The sequence below is a fragment of the Pinus tabuliformis genome, chromosome 5_2, assembly GCF_031772625.1.
Source record: "Pinus tabuliformis cultivar Carrire ecotype Pingquan chromosome 5_2, CPIR1, whole genome shotgun sequence".
Lineage (NCBI taxonomy): Eukaryota > Viridiplantae > Streptophyta > Pinopsida > Pinales > Pinaceae > Pinus > Pinus tabuliformis.
In genome coordinates, this window is record NC_142306.1 from 122,112,125 (window position 1) to 122,135,610 (window position 23,486).

Below are 23,486 nucleotides of genomic sequence, written 5' to 3' on the forward strand. Positions count from 1 at the left end.
TTGGTCCCCTCCTTTTCATGACTTCATCCTACCATTGTCCATTATTACAAATACAAAATCTCCCCACCACCCCGCGCCCCCCCCCCCCAACCCATAACCTCTTGCTCTTCCTCTATTCCTTTGAAACCCTTATCTACCTTGTGAAACCTATTGATTCTCTTGATTGAAAACCTCCCTCTTTGCCTCCTCTACTAACCCTCACACCTATGATTTGAGATCACAATCTTCCCTCACTCTCAATTGTATTCTATGGCAGGGGGTTTTCAATCTAGAGAAAAGAGGGGCGATCGGAATGTGGGACAATTAGCTTACTAAAGGCTCTATATGGGGAAGGAAATCCCTTATTTCAATAGCCATGAAGAAGGCCTCCTTAGAGGTAAAGTGAGTTAAACAAAAATACATTATTGAGGTGCTTAAAGCATTAAACCCTGTAAAGGAGTTGGGATGAGGGTTATTTCTCTGAACATAAGGGGTTTGGCCAACCCTTCTAAAAATTTGGCCTTTCGAAGACTGATTACTACCCTTTCTCCACAAATTATTCTCCTTCAAGAGACAATGATCAAAGGCACAAAGTATGAATCTATCATTTCATCCCTTCTTCCATCTTGGTCCTTTCATCATATAGATGCTTCGGGAATATCAAGAGGTCTCATAACAAAATTGAAGGCCTCCCACCTATGTTTCACTGAGGCTTGGGCCTCCTAGTCCTATTTGCTAATATATTTTACCCTAAGGGCTAACAGGTTCTCCTTCAATGTTTTAACTGTATATGGTCCATATCTAGAGAGGAAGGCCTTTGGAAAAAAAAAAATTCAATTTGCCACGTTTTGGATCGGATCACACATGTCTTAGAGGGGACCTTAAATTTATGGTGGGCCAATCTAAAATATGGGGGTCCCCTACTCACTCAAACCCATGGGCATATTACTTTGTGGACAACCTTGAAATAGTTTGGTTGGCAGAAATTCTTCCTGCAAGATCCTTCCCACCTTGATAATCAATAGGAATGGAAACACATATATATCCAAAAGGCTAGATCAATTCACGATCGATTTATTATTTTAGAATGTTTATTGGATTGGAATTTGTAAATTCGACAATGGTTTTCTTTAGGAGGAGATTTTGATCACAATCCAATCATATTGGATATGGAACCAGGGCCTCCTAAACCTATGGGTCATTTCAAACTAAATCAAGGCTAGCTAGATGATCCTTTCCTCATTAGAAAAATTAAGGAGGCTTTGGTCACCTATAATACTTCTCTTGGATCCTCTCCTCGAATCCAATTCCAGGAGAGACTAAAAAAGGTAAAGAAAATCATTTATTTTTGGACCAAAGAGAAAAAAACTACAACATGAAAGCACCAAAGAGAAAAAACTACAACATGAAAGCCTCCTTATTGAGATTGAGGGAAAGATTTAGAATATTTTCTTTATCTCAGATCGCTCCTCCTTCTTGGATAAGCAAAAAGAAACACTCGATAAAAAAAGAAACATTCTACTATATAAAGAAAAAGAATGGAGACTAAAGAGTAGATCTTTGTGGCTCTAGGATCAGGATTATAACACAAAATTCTTGCTTAGAATTACTAGTCATAGGAAAGCCATAAATACCATTTTGTAAATAACATAAGTATATGGATCAAAGGCTACTACTTTCAATGATATTGTGGAGGAAGGATGCTCCTTCTTCAAATCCATTTTCCAAAGGGACGATTGAGCAATTATAGATAAAATTCTTCAGATGGAAGGTTACTTCTGAAGATTAATTGATGAGGATGGAAATATATTATAGGAGAAGTAATGAATGAAAGACTTGGAATGGTGTTGTAGCGCTTTCAAAAAGACAAAATCCTCAGTCCAGATGGTCTCCCCATTGAATTTTGTCAAGCATGATTTTATTTTATCGACGATGAATTGTTGGGAGTGAATGAATATTCTAGAAAAAAATAGGAGGATGTTATCCCCCTTTAATTCTACATTTTTGGCTCTAATCCCAAAATTTGATAAGCTTAATTATTTTTCCAATTTATAACCCATCTCATTATGTAATTCTATCTACAAAATTATCACAAATATTATTGCCTTGCAGCTAAATCCCATTATGTGCAAACATATCTCCTTGGAGCAATTTGGTTTTTTGAAGGGTCGCCAAATTCATGAAGCCATTGGGATCACCCAAAAAGGCCTCCACTCTCTTCACATTGAAAGAAAAAACTAGTATTTACAAGTTGGATCTATCCAAAAAAATTGACAAGGTAGATCAGTTCTACATCATATTGATCCTGCTTCATCTAGGCCTCAATCCTCTCTTTATGGATTGGATATATAGTTGTATTAGCACCTCCTCTATGGCGATACCAATCAATGGATCAAATTCCCCATTTTTGAAGCTCCTAGTAGGGATATTCTAGATGCACATAGAAGACACCTTATTAAGGGAATTGAAATCACAGATTCATGTTATCTCACTCATCTCCTTTTTGTTGATGATATCATCATTTTATTGGTGCTGAATTTTGGGAGCCTATAAGATATAAAATCTAAGACACCTTCTCTATGGCCATAGGTCTGGTGATAATACATGAAAATTCAAATCTCATTGGAAATTCCATTGATTAGAATGTTATTGATCTTGTTACTAGGTTTCTTTCAAAAGTCACTATGCCACTAAGGAATCCCCTAAAATTCTTGGGCTTCCTATTAAAACCAATTAATTACAAAAAAGAAGATCGGGCATGGCTCATTGCAAAAATTGAGATCATAATTCAGAGTTGGTGCAATAGATGGCTATCCAAGGTAGGAAAGTAGGCACGTTCATACTATGCAAGACAATTATGGAAGCAATTCAAATTTACTGGGCATCATCAATAAAATTAAGAAAATATATCTAAGATATTTATGTGTTGGAAGGAAATATAGAAGAGCATTTGCTTTCACTGTGTGGTCCTCCACTGCTATCCCAAAAGAATTAGGAGTATGTAGATTAAAAAAACCTATATGGTTTTCCAAAGAATTAACAACAAAAGGCGCTTGGAAACTTATAAAAGGTAATTTTCTTTGGTCATAGGTCATGAAAAAAAAATATTTCCTTCCTCAATCTTGGAGAGGATTAAATCCCCCAAGTAATCTTCTCTAAATGGATCTATTGTTTGGAAGGCTATCATTAACTCGATGGACATCATCACAAAAGGCCTCAGATGGAAAATAGGAGATGGCACAAATCTCCTTTATAGCAAAGACCCATGGATTGGGAGCAAGGATACTCATATCCTTTCTTACCAACTCATTCAAATATTAAATGATTGAGGAAATCTCTATATATACCAAGTTTTGAATAGGATGGTCTACATTTGGAAACAAACTTGGATAGGGGCTTAAAGTTTGCATTTAGAGGGGGATCTAGTTATGGAATGGTCACACTATATTGATTCTATGTAACAAAGTCTCTTCTCTCTATCACCATCAAAAGATTTTTTGGTTTAGATATATGTTCCTTCAGGTTTCTACAACCCAAAATTTAGGTACCTTTCCCTAGCCCAACATCCAAATGCACATTCCCCTCCTTAGTGGGCAAAGCGACTATGGAAATTATATTTTTTGTCAAAAACTAGTTTTTCATGTGGGTTTTGTTAAAAAATAAGGCTCCCACCTAGCACATACTCTAGAAAACCATGGTCTTAGTCGATGCTCTCTTTTCCTTGAGGACGCTAAATAAATTACACACTTATTTATTCATTTCCCCTTTTCCATAAGCATATGGAATAAAATCCAAAAATTGAAGGAGTGGAATATTCATGGCAAAGGATTTCAGTAAAGGATTGTCTAAAATCTTGGCTTGACAGAAAATTGAAATCTAAGTTAAAATCCCTCCCTCTGGTGGTCTATTGGGGCATATGGCTTGAGAGGAATTATTTTATTTTTGAATATCAAGGTCAATCCTTCATCATAGTGGTCCACAATAGCCTTGCCTTACAAGATTCCCTCCCAAAAAACTACCCACTCATTCTCAACAAAATTGCTCTAAACCAAACATTAAAAAAGAAAAGCCTTGCGCTTTCTTTGATGGAGCAGCCCAACAGAACCAATCCATTGGCGGAGCAAAAGAACTCATTCATTTATAGGATACATACTTCTACTCTTTGTCATGTAACATCAAATTGACAACAAATAAATTTTCTGAATTATTTGCACTGAAAATTCTACGATTAGCTGAATTACAAATGAATGACATCGACATCTACAAATATCCTACGACTGTGATAAATTGGATTATCGTCGAAGAAAAACTAAAAAAACACACTCCTCTCCCTCTCTATTAGAATATCACTTGCAAATGAGGAGTTCCTCTCATTTTTTTTCACATGTTTTCAGGGAAAAAAACCAAGAAGTTGACCAACTTTTGAAAAGAGGACTGACACTGGCTCAAGGTTAGTAGGAAATCCAAGAAAGCAATGAAGGCATGCTAAGCCTAGGAATAAGTGAACATCTCTTTTTTTATATCAGTAGTTTTGATAATGTATATAGAATTATGCTCTCAATTGTAGCTAGGGTAGGTCACTTTTTTTAATCCTCCAAAGGCATCCCAAATGTTTGAAGAAGATGTATTTAGAACTTTTGTTTTGGAAAAAATGCTCCATTGTTTTATATGGACCATTTCTATTAAATACAAGAACCGGGTTGAGTTAGCACCTACATGTGGCTCTCTGTTAATGGAAATAATGGTTTATAGATTGTGAATTTCTTCATTTCCACACACATGTGATGTCATGATTTTGAGTGATAGATGGAGGCCAAAGGGAGTAAAATTATGTTGTTTTCTATTAAGAGGATCAATGATAATTTTTATCCTTGATGGTCTTTTTTGATACTACTCTGTAGTGGTTCCAGCTAGGGTACTAGACTGGACTCTATATTTAATATCGACCGAGGTGCGTAAGCTTAGAGGCGTGGTCTAAAATATATAGACATAAAGAATTACCGACCAGGTGATGATGAGGTAGGTTACAAGGCTTCTTTACGGAAGACCGGGATTTGCAGCCTATCATTCACACACCTAGATTACCCTACTGATATACTTGATTACAATGCTGGTTATGAGATGCATCTATCAAATCAAATCATGAATCTAAGTACTGTGTATGACTGTGGCAATGATTTTAACCTCCTTACAGAGGTATCACTCAGAAAACCCTTGCTTGGTAAACACACACAGCATGCAAGATATTTACACTATTAAACTATATAAAGAGAACATAAATGGACTGTGAAATGAAGCAGAGTTTATGAGAATGCATCTATAAGTCACACAGGGACCGAATCCCTTACAAGACTCCCTTCCAGATCCTAGTGCTGACCATTCAACATAACCATAAACCGTTCATAAGCACACACCATATCTATGTAATGAAATTCAAAGGCTGTAGGAATCGAAAGCTTATATAAATGTTATGCAACCCGTATGCTATGTAAATCAACAGCTATGTAAATCGAAACTGTGATGCAAACCATGTGATATAGAAATCGAATCGAATATAAACGCTGTGCAACATATAAGAACTGAAATGTAACAAAACGAATGGACAGTATACCAATCGAAGAACGCAGGGCCCGTCCGCGTCCTAAGGATATACTGGCTATCACCGTTCAGCAATCAAACCAATGCAAAGGGTATACACACTTCGTGACTGTAAATATGTCCTTGTATTAAAACTAAAACTCTGTTCTGAGAAAACGATTCAACGATTAACCTTCAAACATTGAACTAACTGTATTTACATATGCGTACGCACAGCCATGTCATGGATACAATGAATGTACATAGTGCTGTTGCCGCTTTTATTACATAGCCTTTTCAAAATGTTTCCATGCTATATGTTTCGAAAAGAACAAAAATAAAAAATGAAAAATAGAACGATGCTGTTGCTGCTTTTATTTGCCAGAGTACCCTGCTTTGACTTAAGTTGACTGCATGCATAGGAGGCTCGATTTGGCTGGGAGATAGGTGTTTGTCCATGCTTGGACATTCTGCTTTTCGCCCATGCCTTTCGTTTTAGCTCATCTGCTGCGCCACATGTCAAACGGTAAGCTCATTACAGGATGTGGGTACTTCCTGTAACCATGTCATCAAAAACCTCTAATTCTGGAACATAAAACCCCTAAATTAATTTCTATGCAATTTAATAACTATAGAACGATTAATAATCAATATTCAAGGATTTTGAGGGATATATGATGAAAATGTATGGATAAATGATATGTTTTTGGGAAGGAAAAAGGGTCTTAGGATGATACCAACATCTCTCCCCGACTTAAGGACTTAGCATGTCCTCATGCTACCCCAGAAGTACTCCCCTTGAAATCTGTGCCTGCATGGATCTCTGCTGCCTTGAGCAAGGTATCTACATTCTTCTTCACCTGGTGATCCTTCTGTCCCTTGAGCTCCTGCTTTAAATTTTTATATTTCTCTTTAAGAGCCTTCTTCTGATTGTACCACTTAGTGGCCCAGTTGGAAATCTCAGATTGCTCAGTCTCTAACTCACTGATTCTTTCCTTTAGCTTTTCATTTGTCTTCTGTTTTTCTTTGCTTTGCGCCCTGAGCATTTCATTTTCTCTTTTAATAACCTTTTCCAACATGTTAGCTTCCATGAGCTCTTCTTTCAATTCTTCAATTTGTTTTTCTAACTTCTTCTGTCTTTTGGTGGGAGGTGGTGAACATTTTTCCTGTTTGTTATGGCTTTCCACCTCTATGTCAACTTCTGGTGCTGGTGGTGAATGATCACCACTTTCAACATCCATTTGTGCAGGGGCATGAGATTCAAATTGGTCTTCTTGCAGCTGAGTTTTTGGTGTCCTCCTTGTTCTTCGGGAGTAGGTGGTAAAAATTTTGTCTTTCTCAACCCTCTTGGCATCCTCTTTTTGCATGTTCCTGGTCCTTATGCTGCCCACAGGTTGAGGTGCTCTGCTGGCCTTGGACACTGGAATTTCCTCATCTATGTCCTTCATAAACCCAGAATCTTCTTGCACTTCTTCTTTTTCCTCCTCATCTCTGATTTGGTTGACAGCTAGGAATTCTTTCCATGGCTTCCCTCGCTTCTGCAACTCATGTTCAATGAGGATTTTAATCAGGCCAAAATGGTACAGGCTTTTGTCCTCATTCCCTTTTTGTTTCTGGATAGTTTTGGCCATCTTTGTTAAACTTTGCAGCAGAAAATATGGCACACTGATTACACATTGTTTCTTTAAATGGAGGAGTAGCTTGATGTGGTATAGATAAACAATGCTGTATCTACCTTCACAGGTTATAAACTTCTGAAGAATGTAAACCATTTCATCCCAAGGATGAACTAACCAGCTTCTTGGAACTCCCTTCTTCCAGTTTACTGAGGAAACTCTAGATCTGGACATGAACTGTGTCCATGATTTCTCCTTGAATTGCTTGGTTTTGAAGTACTTCTCTCCTTCAGGACTGATTCCAATTGCCTGAGCTATAGTATCCTCTGAGATTCTGAAGGAGAAGTTGCCTATTAGGGCCTTTTCTCCATTAAAGGTAAAGGCAAATTGTTTTGTGACTTCTTCATTACTCCCATGGAATTTTTCCAGAAAAGGTAGCCACTGTGTTTCTCTAAGAATCTCAATACAATCCTCATGGTATTGTGAGCTATCGAATGTACTGGGTTCAACCCTATTAGTCATGGTGATGGCAGAGGGTTGTGCCTCTAACCCTTCTCTGTCTATACCCTTAAAATTTTAACACAGAAATGTCAAGTTGGTTACTTGGCATATATCGCTTCCTTCAGTCTTCAATTATGGTGCTTGGCTGGTCGATGTGACTGTGGTGGGAGTTAGAGATAGAATGGTGATGCTTCCCTTTTCGGCGCTCACCGGTTTCACTGTGTAAACCGACCCCAAACAGTGATACTCTCCTCGGCGCTCCTTGTTCAGATTTTCACTTTGTAACCCCACTCAAATGATAACAATCTCCTCGACGTTCCTTGCTTCACTCTTTCACTTTGTAACTCTACTCGAATGATAACAATCTCCTCGCGTTCCTTGCTTCACTCTTTCACTTTGTAAGTTATGGAAACCGAGGGTGGAAAGGATGTGAAATAACCTGTACTCGCCTTACAATGTAATCATTCATTTAAAAACAGAGTGTTGTACGCTTGTATGCATGTTAGCATAAGAACGCTGAGAGTGTACCCATAGTGCTGAGCTATAAAGCTGGGTGGCGAGGTTATGAATCGGGTGTGTGTGGTGTAAAACATATAGGCCGCTTGTTATGATTTGACTGTATGGGGTGAAGAATATATATATAGGCCGCTTCTATCTCATCCTTTGTATTATTTTTTTAAAAACAAACACACAGCTCACCACGTGCCCTTTTCAATTATACTCGGTCATGTAGAGAATGTTGGTATGCTTGTAGGGTATATGACATGGTGAATGTGTTGGTGATGGGTTTTAGGGATAGTTTGATGTAGGGAAATGATGAAACTTGGTGGGATAAGGGTGATAAGTGGATGTATGAAGGTGTCCTTGAAATCAATTACAACAGCTTATAGTCACCAAAATTACATTAAAAACTAATCTAGGAAATTAAATGCCCAAGAACAGAAATACATTACTCTTTTGTTGATCATTTGACATGCTGAGTTGCTAATCCTTTTGACTGTTCTTTTTGACAGGTCCTCTGAGGGAGGTTGAATACACAGGTCCTTTGAGAAAAGTTTTGAAGATGTAACAGGTCCCTTTGAAAAATTTGAATGTACAGGTCCCTTTTTGAAGACTGAAAATGTAATCGGTCCCTTGGAAAACTGAAGATGTTCATGCAGCTCTTTGTATTGTTACAGGTTCACTGAGCTTGCAATTTGCTGGAAGTCTTGGTGCCCAAATCCTTGTAAAAGCTTGGTGGAAGTCTGTTGAAGTAGCCTTTGATGTCAAGAATTTTTTTAACAGGTCCCAACTGAATGTTTTAAACAGGTCCCTTTACTGTTGGTTGGAATGTCTCAAACAGGTGTCAATTGCTTTAACAGGTCCCTTCTGAATATCTTAAACAGGTCCCATTGCTGCTGGTGTTAATAGCATAAATGTCTTGAACATAACAGGTCCCCCTGGAAAATATTTATAACCAGGTCCCTCTGAAAATCATGACAGAACAACTTATTTGTTAAAGTCTGGAATGCTGGTAACAAGCTGCTGTTGGAAATTTACAGTGAAATATAGAATAAGAAATCTGAAGAATTTACAAGGGAGAGATAAAAGTAACAGAACAGATGTCTCCCTCTCCCCGACTGAAAGTTTGACTTGTCCTCAAGTCATGATGCAACTGAGAAATGAAACAATGAACAACAGAAATAGAATTCATACACGCCAATAAATTGGTTTTCAGGTAGGAAGTCGGGGTTAGATTGTGCCAGATACTGGTTTTCACATCTAACCCATTATTATTTTTTTTAGTTGTTGTTTTATTTATTTTACTTTTTATTTTTATTTTTATTATTTTTGTTTTTGTTTTTTTTTTTTTTGTATTTTTCTTCTTGATTTTGAAATTGAAAGGAAATAAAACTAAGGCAGTGATACTGCAGCTGAGGGCTGCAGTACCTCAACCTCTTCTTGCTGAGATAGTGTATGCAGAAAATCTTGCTTGCTGATGGGCTTGTGGTACAGCTTCAGGCGATGACCATTGACTGTGAAAGAATGACCTTTGCCATCAATAGTTTGGAGTTTTACTGAACCATTGTCATAAGCCTGAACAATTTCATAAGGGCCCATCCAATGGGTGGTGAACTTAGCTTTATGATCCTTGAATTTTGAATCAAAAAGCAGAGCCTAGTCACCTTCCTTGAAGTGCTTCTTCTTAATGTGTGAATCATGCCATTGCTTCCTGTGCTTTTGCATGAGGGTGGTGGTTTGTTCTGCTTGCTGCCTCATCTCATCCAGCTGGTTCAACTGCTGGATTCTCTCTTTTTGTGCTTGATCCAAATCAATTAGTAAATCTGCAGCTAATTTAAAAGTGTGAATTTGGAATTCAATAGGAAGCACGACATCCTTACCGTACACCAATTGGTATGGTGTAAATCCGGTGGTATCTTTCCAAGTAATCCGGTAAGCCCAGAGTGCCTCTTTGAGCTTTTCTTCCCAGTTTTTGCGGTTCATTGCAACAGTTTTGGTAATGATCCCCTCCAAAGTCTTGTTGGTTGATTCCACCTGCCCATTGGCCTGTGGATGGTAGGGGGTACTTTTCCTATGCTTTATTTGGTACTTGTCTGTGATGTCCTTCATGAGCTTGGAGGTGAATTGGGTACCTTGATCAGTGACAATTTCTCTTGGCACTCCATACCTCACAAAGATCTCCTCAAAAAGGAAATTGACTACTGTGTGTTCGGTTGCTCTTACCAGTGCTTTTGCTTCTGCCCACTTTGTGACATAATCAGTACATACTAAGATGTACTTCTTACCATTAGAGGCTGGGTTGATAGGTCCTATGAAGTCCAGAGCCCACTTATCAAATGGTTCCAAGTGAACTTGAGGCTGAAGGGGCATCTGATCGGTAGCTGTGGGTCTGCCCATCCTTTGGCAGCTGTCACAACTCTTTACATACTTCTTGGCATCCTTGAAAATGGATGGCCAATAGTATCCAAGAGTAAGAACTTTGAAGGCTGTCCGCTTCGCTGCAAAATGCCCACCACACGGTTCATCATGGCAAGATTTTAAAATGTCAATTACCTCATCATTTTGTACACATCTCCTAATGATCATATCAAAACCAGTGTAAAAGAGATCGCCATTGAGCCATGAATATCTAACACTTTGTTTGATCAGTGTTTTCCTTTCCTTTGCAGTGAAATGTGGAGGTGTCCTACCTGTAGACAAGTAATTAGCTAAATCAGCAAACCAAGGAGTTACTATGGAAATTGCAAATAAGTGCTCATCCGGAAAAGAATCCTCAACAGGAACAATCTCACCTGGATTTTGCAGTCTAGATAGGAAATCTGCCACCTGGTTTTCTTTGCCTGGTCTATCTAACACTGTGATGTTAAATTCCTGTAACAATAGTAACCATCTGGTAACTCTGCCACTAGTTATTGGTTTATTCATGAGATGTCGAATGGCAGAGTGATCAGTATGTACAAAGACTTCATAACCAGTTATGTAATGGCGAAATTTATTCACAGCATAAATGATGGCAAGTGTTTCCTTTTCTGTAACTGTATAGTTTAGCTCGGCAGGTATGAGATTTTTACTAATGAAATAAATTGCATATGTACAAGATTCTTCTTTTTGGCCTAAGCATGCACCTATGGCAGTGTCAGATGCATCGGTAAAAATATGAAATGGTAAGCTCCAATTAGGCCCTCTCAGGACTGGTGCAGTAGATAGTTTCTTCTTGAGTTGTTCAAATGCATGTTGGCAGTTCTCAGTCCAATTGAAAAATACATCTTTGGCTAGAAGTTTAAACAAAGGTAAGGCTATCTTGCTAAAATGTTCAATGAATCTGCGGTAATAGCTAGCATACCCGAGAAAACTTCTTACCTCTCTCTGGTTCTGTGGAATAGGCAAATCGGCAATAATCTGTATCTTGGCTGGGTCAACCTGGATGCCTTGAAAAGAGATATAATGGCCCAACACTATCCCTTCATTTAGCATCATGAAACACTTTTCGTTGCTGAGGGACAGGTTAGCTTCAATACACCTTTTCAAAAATCTCTCTAGATTTTCTAATGCATGTTCAAAAGAATTGCCATATACTGAAAAATCATCCATATACACTTCAACACAATCATGAATCAAATCAGCAAAGATAGCTAACACAGCTCGCTGAAATGTAGCTGGAGCGTTACAAAGTCCAAATGGCAAAACATTGTAGGCATAGGTGCCCCAAGGACAGGTGAAGGTGGTTTTGTCCTGGTCTTCAGAGGCAATCCAGATCTGGTTGTAGCCACTGAAACCGTCAAGAAAGGAAAATGATGATTTGCCGGCTAGGGTGTCTAACACTTGGTCGATGAATGGCAGTGGGAAGTAGTCTTTGAGCATGGCTTTGTTCAGCTGTCTGTAGTCAACACAGATACGCCACTTGCCATTCTTCTTAGGCACAATAACCAATGGGGATACCCACTGACTGTCAGAAATAGGATATATAAAGTTGACTCTCAAAAGTTTTTGCAACTCCTCTCTGACAATGTCTTGGAGCATGGGGTTCATTCTTCTTTGTGGTTGCCTCACCGGTTTAATGGTGATATCAGTGTAAATGTGGTGAGTGCATGTGTCGGGGTGAATCCCATGCATGTCAGTGTAATCCCAAGCAAAGGCTTTTTGGTACTTCGTCAAGAGCCTAATCAATTTTTCTTGTTGAGATGAGTCTAGGTGGTTGCCTATGTTCAAAGTTTTGCCTGGACTGATCTCTATGACTTGACTCTGTGTATTGGTGATGGATTGAACTGGAAAGATGTCATGAAATGTAGATTGCAAGGAATGGATAGTGCATGTTTCTTGAAAGTTTTGAGCTAGAAGTACATCTGCAGCATTATATTGTTCATTTCTCAAATTTTCAGATATATCAGGCTGTGAGAGAAATAATTCTACCAAATCGGTATTGTCTTCATGGAAATCATAGATCTGGTCAATGCTAAAAACAGATTGTACCTCCTCTTTGTCATTAAATTTGTCATCAAGCCACAAGTTATGTGTCACTGCAGGTGATTGTGCCGATGGATAGAGGGTGAGTTGTTTCCTTTCGGTCCCTCTAGAGATAATCATGTTACCTGATCGACATCCAATAAATGCATCAGCAGTCGCTAACCATGGTCTACCTAGAATGATAGGATGTCCTCCTAGATTGGATTTGGGTTGAAGAACTAGGAAATCCACCGGATACTCCCAAGAGTCCAGTGAGACGATGATATCTTCCAAAATCCCCTCAGGAATGACTTTGGACCTATCAGCTAGTTCAAGAACAATTGTGGTATGTTGCAAATTCATGAGTTGGAGTGTTCTCATAGTTTCAAGGGTCATGACATTGATTGCAGCTCCAAGATCTATCAAAGTGTTTGGGATCCATATGTTGTTAATGATGGTGGTCACTTTTGAAATGCCTGGATCAACATACTTCTCCATGGAGATGGTATTGGTCATAAGGCCTGCTAAATTTCCTAAAACATGAATGGTCTGAGGATCAATCCTCTTTCTAGCAGGTTTCTTGAGACACATGTCTTTGATGGCTTTGGTGTAAATAGGAATGTCCTTTATAGCTTGCAGCAAAGGGATTTTTATGTAGACATTTTTAAGTTCATCCAAGACATCAAATTGTGGTGGAGGCAATGGTGGTTTTACTTGGACCAAACGGTCTGGAAAAGGTGGTTGCAGTGATTGCATCTGTTTGTCTTTGGTTTCACTGCTTGGTTTTGTTTGAGTTGTCATTTCATTTTCTTTTTCTAAGTTTTCTTCTTGCTGATCTGTTATTGGAGAATCCTTTTGGAGCACCCTACCAGACCTCAGATTAATGTTTTGTAAAGGCAGTGTGGAGTAGGAAGTTCCTTCCTCTACATTATAAGCTGGCCTCTCTGCTCTATTGTTCGGATTTGGGACAGTTTGAGGAGGTATTTGTGTGGCTCTGGGAGGTTGTGGATTAGTTGGAAATTGAAGTTGTGGTACATTTATTTGTGGAGGAGCAGGCAGATTTTGTTGAGAAGGTTGGGGCTGATAAACAGCTGGCTGAGGGTGCTGCTGATATGACTGTGAATGTGATGGATATGGCTGTTGGTACTGCTGATATGGCTGTGAGTAAGGTGGGTATGATTGAGGATACTGATGGTAGGATTGGGAATACTGTTGAGACGGTCTCCATTGATTTTGTGATTGGTTTCCATGCTGCCATGGCATAGGTATATTCCATGAGTTTTGTGCATACATCTGATCATTCATAGGAAATTGCATATTTTGATTAGGAAACATACCTTGGGGTGCTTGCCTTGGCTGCCATGGTCGCTTTGCACCCATGTAGTACACGTTCTCCATCTCTGTGCTGGCTGCAATGTTACAGTTCTGCACAATTTTAACTTTAGGACAGTTAAACATATCATGATGCTCAGTACAGAAAGCACATACTTGGATATTCTCTAGAGGACAGTCTTTTAATGCATGCTTCTTGCGACACTTGGGGCAGAAAATAGCCATGATATTGTCTTCTTCCTCCTGTTTCTTTTTGGCTTTTAAGGTATCAATTTGGTTTCCTAGAGTACTCAACAAATCTGTTTTGAACTCTTCTAAAAGATTACCAATTTCAGCCCGGGTGACACTAGCAGAGGCAGTTTTTGTGACCCTAGATGACAAGGTTCTCTTTCCCATTTTGGCTTTACTTCTTGAATATTTTTCACACAGTTCAGCTATTTCTTCAAAGGGTAAGGCAGAGATATCACCTTTTCCCATTAAGTTGAGATCATCCATGTATTCTTCCCGGATACCTTTCAAAAATATTGTGCGGACTAGATCAGGAGGCATTGTTCGGTGTTTAGATTTTTGCAAGTTATAGACAAACCGTTCTAGATATTCTTCTAAGGTTTCATCCTCCTGCTGACTCATTCTAAAGATGTCATCTTTAGAGTCTTTGGATATGCAATAAGGCTGATATTTCCTCAGAAATATTCTCCTCATGCCATCCCAATCCACTATGGCATGCTCACCTAGCCCCATAAACCATTTCAAGGCTACTGCCTTTAATGTGGCTGGAAACAATCTCAGTCTGTGAGCATCATCAGTATAGCCATAAGTTCGACACACAATATCGAACTCGAATAAGAATGAGTCCGGATCCTCTGAATCCATACCATAGAAATTGGGTAGCACGGATGGGGGTATATTTTTCATTTTGATCTCCTCATCCTCCTGTGGTTCTTGTATAGGGAATTTAAAAGTTGATTCCTCCTCCTCTTGATGGGGAACTGATCCAGATCCCTCCTCAGCCATTCTACTTGGTCTCTTAGTGTCCCTTGGTGGAAAAGAGAGAAAGGAAGATTGTTTGGTAATGGTGCTACTTTTCCCTTGTGTAGAAGATTTAGGAAAGGGTTGCTGCTGTGATTTATGTGCAAACAGAGTTTCCCTCTCAGCAAGAGTAATGTGCTGTCCTGAATAAAATTTCTCAGCTATTGTTTGAATATCCTCCTCAGTTGGTGTTGTATTCCCTGGAGAGTCTGCTCCTGATGATGATGGGTTAGTGTTGAGATGGTGGGGGGTTCTTACAAATCTCCCTTGATTGTCTCTAAGTCTAGGCATAAATGAACATGATTTCTAACTGTGTTTTTGGTTGTTTTTGTGTATTGAATTTTTTTTTCTTTTTGTTTGAATCCTTTACGTACGCCTCCCTGGCAACGACGCCAAAATGTAGTGGTTCCAGCTAGGGTACTAGACTGGACTCTATATTTAATATCGATCGAGGTGCGTAAGCTTAGAGGCGTGGTCTAAAATATATAGACATAAAGAATTACCGACCAGGTGATGATGAGGTAGGTTACAAGGCTTCTTTACGGAAGACCGGGATTTGCAGCCTATCATTCACACACCTAGATTACCCTACTGATATACTTGATTACAATGCTGGTTATGAGATGCATCTATCAAATCAAATCATGAATCTAAGTACTGTGTATGACTGTGGCAATGATTTTAACCTCCTTACAGAGGTATCACTCAGAAAACCCTTGCTTGGTAAACACACACAGCATGCAAGATATTTACACTATTAAACTATATAAAGAGAACATAAATGGACTGTGAAATGAAGCAGAGTTTATGAGAATGCATCTATAAGTCACACAGGGACCGAATCCCTTACAAGACTCCCTTCCAGATCCTAGTGCTGACCATTCAACATAACCATAAACCGTTCATAAGCACACACCATATCTATGTAATGAAATTCAAAGGATGTAGGAATCGAAAGCTTATATAAATGTTATGCAACCCGTATGCTATGTAAATCAACAGCTATGTAAATCGAAACTGTGATGCAAACCATGTGATATAGAAATCGAATCGAATATAAACGCTGTGCAACATATAAGAACTGAAATGTAACAAAACGAATGGACAGTATACCAATCGAAGAACGCAGGGCCCGTCCGCGTCCTAAGGATATACTGGCTATCACCGTTCAACAATCAAACCAATGCAAAGGGTATACACACTTCGTGACTGTAAATATGTCCTTGTATTAAAACTAAAACTCTGTTCTGAGAAAACGATTCAACGATTAACCTTCAAACATTGAACTAACTGTATTTACATATGCGTACGCACAGCCATGTCATCGATACAATGAATGTACATAGTGCTGTTGCCGCTTTTATTACATAGCCTTTTCAAAATGTTTCCATGCTATATGTTTCAAAAAGAACAAAAATAAAAAATGAAAAATAGAACGATGCTGTTGCTGCTTTTATTTGCCAGAGTACCCTGCTTTGACTTAAGTTGACCGCATGCATAGGAGGCTTGATTTGGCTGGGAGATAGGTGTTTGTCCATGCTTGGACATTCTGCTTTTCGCCCATGCCTTTCGTTTTAGCTCATCTGCTGCGCCACATGTCAAACGGTAAGCTCATTACAGGATGTGGGTACTTCCTGTAACCATGTCATCAAAAACCTCTAATTCTGGAACATAAAACCCCTAAATTAATTTCTATGCAATTTAATAACTATAGAACGATTAATAATCAATATTCAAGGATTTTGAGGGATATATGATGAAAATGTATGGATAAATGATATGTTTTTGGGAAGGAAAAAGGGTCTTAGGATGATACCAACATACTCTACAGGTGACAAGATTAGTGGAAAGAAATATATGAACATTTATAAACAATTCCTTTTGAGAATCCTTGATCTGATATGTATTGAATATATAGTGATAAAATCTCTAGGCTACATGCCATATGAATGCTACATTCATCTGCATCAATGTAATTTATTTTTCCTATAAATAAAATACGTGATTTTTTCATGGGGGGGGGGGGATATTACATGGCCATATAGTTTGAAGGTCCAAACCATCTAACATACCCAATAATATAACAATCTAACCCTTTTTTCAAGGTAAAACTTTTGCATTTATATTATGTTGCATGATTTTTTGGAATAAGAGAATGTTGAAAATGTGGATACCGAAATTTGGAACAATTAGAAGTTTTATCCAAATTTGTAAGAAACTTCAAGTTAGAAGTAAAATATTATATATTAAAAGAAATGATATTGGCCCATGGTATTGTAACATAACATATTTGCATATATGGTAAAGTGGGGGTAAATCTCCATGGTTAAGAAACTTATATATTAATTATTTATGGAGTTAACAATAATAATTTAAAGTAAATTTATAATTTAGTTAAATTTTATGTTTTTTTTTTTTTTTTTAAATTTCAGCGATGTGATATGTAATGTACCCGACCTCTGTCGTCTCACCCCTACCTCTCCGAAGGCCCAATTTTGTGCTGGATAATCCTTCACAACCCGTGCTTTGAAAATTTTCCCTCTTATAGGAATTACTAACATATTTTAATGCATATCTAAATGAACACTCATATGCACAACTCAAGCATAGACACAATCTAACATAATTAATCTAATTATATGTAGATACATTTCACAACCATAAGGAAATATATATATCTATATATAAACATTGCAATAGAAAATACAATGCAACACTTAAGACAATTTCTTATCTTTTAAATGTTGCAACTGGATGTAGACTTTCGATGTTCCACCTAGCCATAGACCACATTGTTCACTTCTTTCAATAACAAGTCACCCCTAAGCTGGGGCTTTGACTCCATGGGGCATCAACATCAACTTGCCCAAAAACCAAGTACATACTCAATACCAACAACAACTGACCAAGGTACCAATCTTGTCAACCTCCAACCAAAAATCCTTTGTCTTCCAGGAGTTCCATTGCACTCATAGGCCTTCCAAGCCTCACATAACCAAGGTACCAAGCCCAAAAACCTCCAGTGAATAACCTTGTGTCTTTTAGGAATTCTATGCTTCTAGGCCTCCGTTTTCTCCATGGATACCATACTTCCATAGTCATCCTTCTAGAATATCTCACTAGATTTGTATGCCCCATAGCATAGGAATATGTCATACTGATATTCACAAAGATAACACCCTCGTTTTTATGTGCATGCTCTCCTTCTTCCACTTGGAATTCACCTAAGATCCTCATGTACTTTGCTTATGTGCATGGTCACTTTATATGATTATTAAATTATATAAGCCCCTTTAATTCACCCGTCTATGAAGTCTTAGCCCCCCATTATTGTTTATGTCTTTTCATTCTACAACTAGTTTATTTTTGTTAATATGTGTAAATAATTACACACATTACCAACCTTTATATAAGTTATATATATTATTTATATTAGACTTAGGAAAATTACAATAATTAAGGTAAATTATATATTATGGATTGTTTCCCCAATGGGGGTGGCAAATGATCATAATTATACCCAGGACATGGGCATTTATATTTCCTCCACACAACATCAATGAATATGAATCATGTTGTGCAAGCAACGCTTGGCGCTTCGAGGGAGAACACTCTCAAGGAATTTTGGTGTATAATTGATTTGATTTTGGTGTTTGTGTGCATTTGTCAGAGTTAGGAGATGAGGGTTCGAACATTCGGGGGAATAGAGTGTTCAGGGGAACATGGAGGCTTATCAGGTGAGCATTTCCTCTTCTTTTCCTGTGGTTGCATCCATTAGACGATGGAGAGAGGAATCTTGGCATGGTTTGGGTTCCAATGGTAATTCATAACATAATTTTGGGATCCTAGCTCGCATCTAATTCTGGATACTGAAGCCAATATTGGGCTGGTAAGATGAGAGGTGGTCGTCGTAGTTGGGTTCCTTTTTGGGTTGGCTATTGGCAACATGACTTTCTCCTTTTCACAGGTAATTCTATTTCATTTGTCTTCTGTTGTTTTCAATTTTTGACTTATGTAGTTTGTTTGGCCATATATTGAGGAGGTGGGGTTGAAGAAGGGGTTCTCTAGAACTTGTTGGTGTCCCTGAATACCTTCTCCCTTTACACGATTTGTCATATGTGGTTCGAAGGCCTTTAGTTTTTCTAGCACTATGTCTATTCGACGGTTATTGACTTTCTATGTTACCAGAGGAAAGTGGGGGTTGAGTAGGAAGGTTGGTGGCCAGTTTGGGGTGATAATTTTTATCTGTGTTCAGTGCTAAGGGGATAAGGAAGTACCAATTGGGGTTTTTCTATCTGTGGTGAGGCATGGTTTATATGGGTTGGTGGGTGGAGTATCACATGATTAGTTAATTAGGGGGGTGGGAGAAAATCACTGTGGAGTAATCCGGGGTTGGTGTGGGTTACTTTGTGAACTTGGGAAAGACACTAAGTGGTCGAGTTTGGAGATGTGTAATCATGCATTGTGGGCATGGTGGTCAAGTGTTGGATAGGTTCTAATCCCCAGGACACAGGGTTGTATTTGGGGTGTGTGCAACACAACTGTCGGCTAGCAGAATCGCTGGGGTCGAGAGGAACCCTTAATGACATACCCATGTTGCAGCGAAGAGGTAGGCCCAGGCAAGGTGTGGACTATTGGGGCAAGGTGCAAAGAAGAAAGTCATTTTTCCATATGAAGAGGGGGAGTTGGAGCAACCTCATATTGTCTCACCTGGATGCGTGGACTTTCCACCCTCATTTGACGCCCTGGAGGCTTAAATCTATCAATTCTAAGTGACGATTGATCAATTGGCATGTGATAGACACAATGACCGAAATTATGTCATCAGCTTCTTGAATGACATTAAACATAATCAATGGGATATTTTTTATCAACAAAACTCCCTTCAAGAAGGTCTTAAGAGGCTCCAGGAGTGGATGGATAACTTCGAAGGGTGAATGGAACACATGAAATCTCATGTTCATGAAATATTCCACTACCCTTGAGAGGGTGGTATTGATGCTTAGGCTCCCGACAATTTGGATGGTTAGTGATGAGGGTGGGGTGTATTTTGTTTTTTGATCAGTTTTGGTCCATCTGGACCATTGATATTGCATCTAAGAGTTTCTTTGGTTAATGTCTATGTCATTTTTCTTGTATTTAGTGGCCAAAAAATCTGGAAGGAGTGAGGCACTTCCTATTTTGAAACTATGCTCACGACGATGTAAATTTCTCAAAAATTAATAGAAGTGGTTGATTTACCAAAAAAAATTATTGTGGCTATTGAGTTATTTTCTAAGGATAAATAATTTAATTATTTAAGTGACTTAGAAATAATCTCAAATGTTTATCACCAAGATGGATCTAGAATGGAGATTGGGGTTAGGTATTTGCACTCAATGAATATTATAAAGGAAACCTAATGAGGAGGTGAAGAAAAACAAAGAGCACAAGTTGTGTGAGTGATTCGTATTCAAAGAAAGTGATTTTCTCTAAGTGCAAGTGGATTAGTTGACCAGTACGCAGAGAAGGGGAAGTGTAATTGGGTTTGTGTGAATCTAGGAAGGCTAAGTAGGAGGATATTGTAGAGTCCAATTATTGAAGAGAGATTGAAATTATCTAGAGGAGGTCGAGTTACTGAAGGGTTGAGTTTTCCCTAGTGCACATAAGTCACATGCAATGAGGGCATAGTTCGAGTTGCTAGTAGAGTATTTAGGCCGAGTTCTCCAAACTAGTTTCATCGAGAGGCTGATTTACTTGAGGACAAGTTATCTTGGGCTGAATTCATTCTAAGGGAGCCATCTTACAGGTTTTAGGATTTCGTATTTTTCCTTGTGTCTCTGTGGATTGAAAAACCCATATTTTCCTGATAATTAAATGACAGAGAATTGTTCTGGGTGATTTTTTTTTTTTTTTTTGTGATTGATCTTTTTGATTTATTTCCACTGCATATATTTAATTATAGAAGTTAAAATACCAATGATTTTGTTTTTTGGTGATTCAATATTTATTTGGGTAAATAAATAAGTTGTTGGGGATAATATAAATTACTATGTGAAAATAAATCTGACTAGTATTTTAAATTTAACATGGTACCAGAGCTATCTAGAAGACTCTGAAAGGGAGGTCTGAGATCACGAGGGTTTAGAATAGCCAATTTCCCTTTTTGTAGCAGAAAAAAATATATTTTAAAATTTTGCAGCTGGGTTTTGTGGATGTAGTAGATTTATGGAGATGGCATCATTGAGCAGTTTGAGATATGAAGACAGGTTGGAGATGGTATCAAATTTTAGTCCCTAAAAGGGGCAAATTACTTGGATTCTAAAGATGAATCATCTCTAGGATTTAGTGAGTAAAGACGTGCAGGTTCCTTTAGATCTGAATCTTGTAGTAGAGCATAAGACCAAGGATATGAAAGTAAGTTGGATAATTTTGGATGGTGTCAGGGATCATATAATTCCTTACATACGAGGGAAGGACATTGGAAGATAGATGCGGGTAAATATGTAGTCTTTGTTAAAGTAAAAATGAGAAAAGAAAAACAATGTTGTGAGAAAAGTTAAACATTATTAAAATAAATAAATTTGAGACCATGACATCTTATCTCATGAGGGTCCAATATGCTAGTGATGAGCTCGGAGCTGTTGGGGAAAATGTGCATGATTTGGAGATGGCCCAGTATGCTCTGAAGGGGTAAGTAAAGCAGTGGTTTGCTTTTGTGGATGGGATTCTTTCTCATCAACAACTTCCAGATTGGAGTTGGTTATGGGATGAATTTACCTAGAAGGAAATTTGGGAAAAATACATCAACTGGAGGATAGTGAAAGGGCGGAGAAGAGAAAGTTGAGCTTGCTCTTGCTGCATAAGTGAAAAAGGGAAAAGTGAAGGCCAATTAGATTAGGGTGGAGGAGTATCTTCACAAAACAAGAAGGAAAATGACATGATCAAATTAAAATGCTTTGCTATTCATAATTTCGGGAATTTTGCTAGTCAGTGTCATAACAAAAATAAGGACAAGGGTAAGATTGCTACAACAACTACTGCGTAGTTGGAAGAGATGGTGGAGAAGTTCGAGGAAAAAATTGCCTTAGTATCTTTCCTTTTTGGAACTGTCACGAGAGGTGTTTGGTTCATGGACAATGGAGCATCTCGTCATATGGTAGTATCCCAAGACTTCTTCGCCAACATGACTAGGGGGCCTAGAGATGTAAATGTGGAGCTTGGTGACATGGCCAAGTATGCAGTCAAGGGCAGTGGGAGCATCGAGTTTTAGATAGACTCGGGTGATATTATGTAGGAAAACAAGGTATCATATGTCCCGAGTTTGGAGAAAAATCTCCTTTTAGTTTTGGCCAAGGTATAGGATTGGAGGTCTGCTTTATGGGTGGTTAAGTGGCTATTGGGCAAAGGGGATTGATTTTAGTGAGAAGCGGGTGTTTGGTAGAAGGGATAGGGATCCTTATCTATTGAGAGGATATCCAGTGAAGGATCTCATTCACGAGAGTGATAACCAGAGCATGATTTGGTATAGGGGGATTGGGCACCTACACTACAAATCTCTTCTTATGTTGTAGAGGATGGTTATTGGTTTTCCAAAGATTCGGGCGGATCAAAATGGAGTGTGCAAAGGGTGTACGCTTAACAAGCAGGCCAAGTTTGCATATCCTCACAGTGAGACCAGGCCGAAGGGAATGTTAGGCTTGGTGCATTCTAATATTTGTGGTCCTATGTCTGTAACGTCGGTTACAGAGTCCCTATACTTTGTGATGTTCATAGATGATGATTCTAGGAAGACTTGGATCTACTATATGAAGACCAAGGATGAGGTCTTTGATCGGTTTAAGGAGTTCAAGGCTCTTTTGGAGAACCAGACAAGGAAGAAGATTAAGGTGTCAAGATCGAATAATGGGGGTGAGTGTACCTCCAATGAGTTTCAAGATTTTTGTAGGGAGGCAAGAATTAAAAAGTATCTCATAATGCCTTACAACCCTCAATAGAATGAGATTTCCAAGAGGAAAAATAAGACCATCATGGGGGAAACGAGGGTAATGATCTATGATCGTGAGTTCCTATGTTTTTTTGGGTGGAGGCCTACAATATAACTGTGTATGTGCAGAATAAGAGTCCTCATAGTGTATTGGAGGACGTGACTCATGATAAGTTATTTATGAGAATGAAACCATATGTGATTCATTTGTGCATATTCGGTAGTCCATTTTATCTCCATGTTCCTATGAAGAACAATACTAAGCTAGAGCCCTTATCTGAGAGGGGCATGTTTGTTACCTATGGCGGGCTATCAAAGGCCTACCGAGTCTACATTCCAGGACAATGAAAGGTGATCTTGAGTTGGGATGTCATATTTGATGAGGAAAAAACCCTTAGGAGATCTCATGAGATGGAGTCAAAAATGGTAGAGGAGTGGGAGTGAGAGGCCTTTAAGGTTGAGCAAGGACTAACAACACCAATAGGGACACATCTAATAGATTAAGAGGATAATATGTATATTCCTTCGAACTATACTAGGAG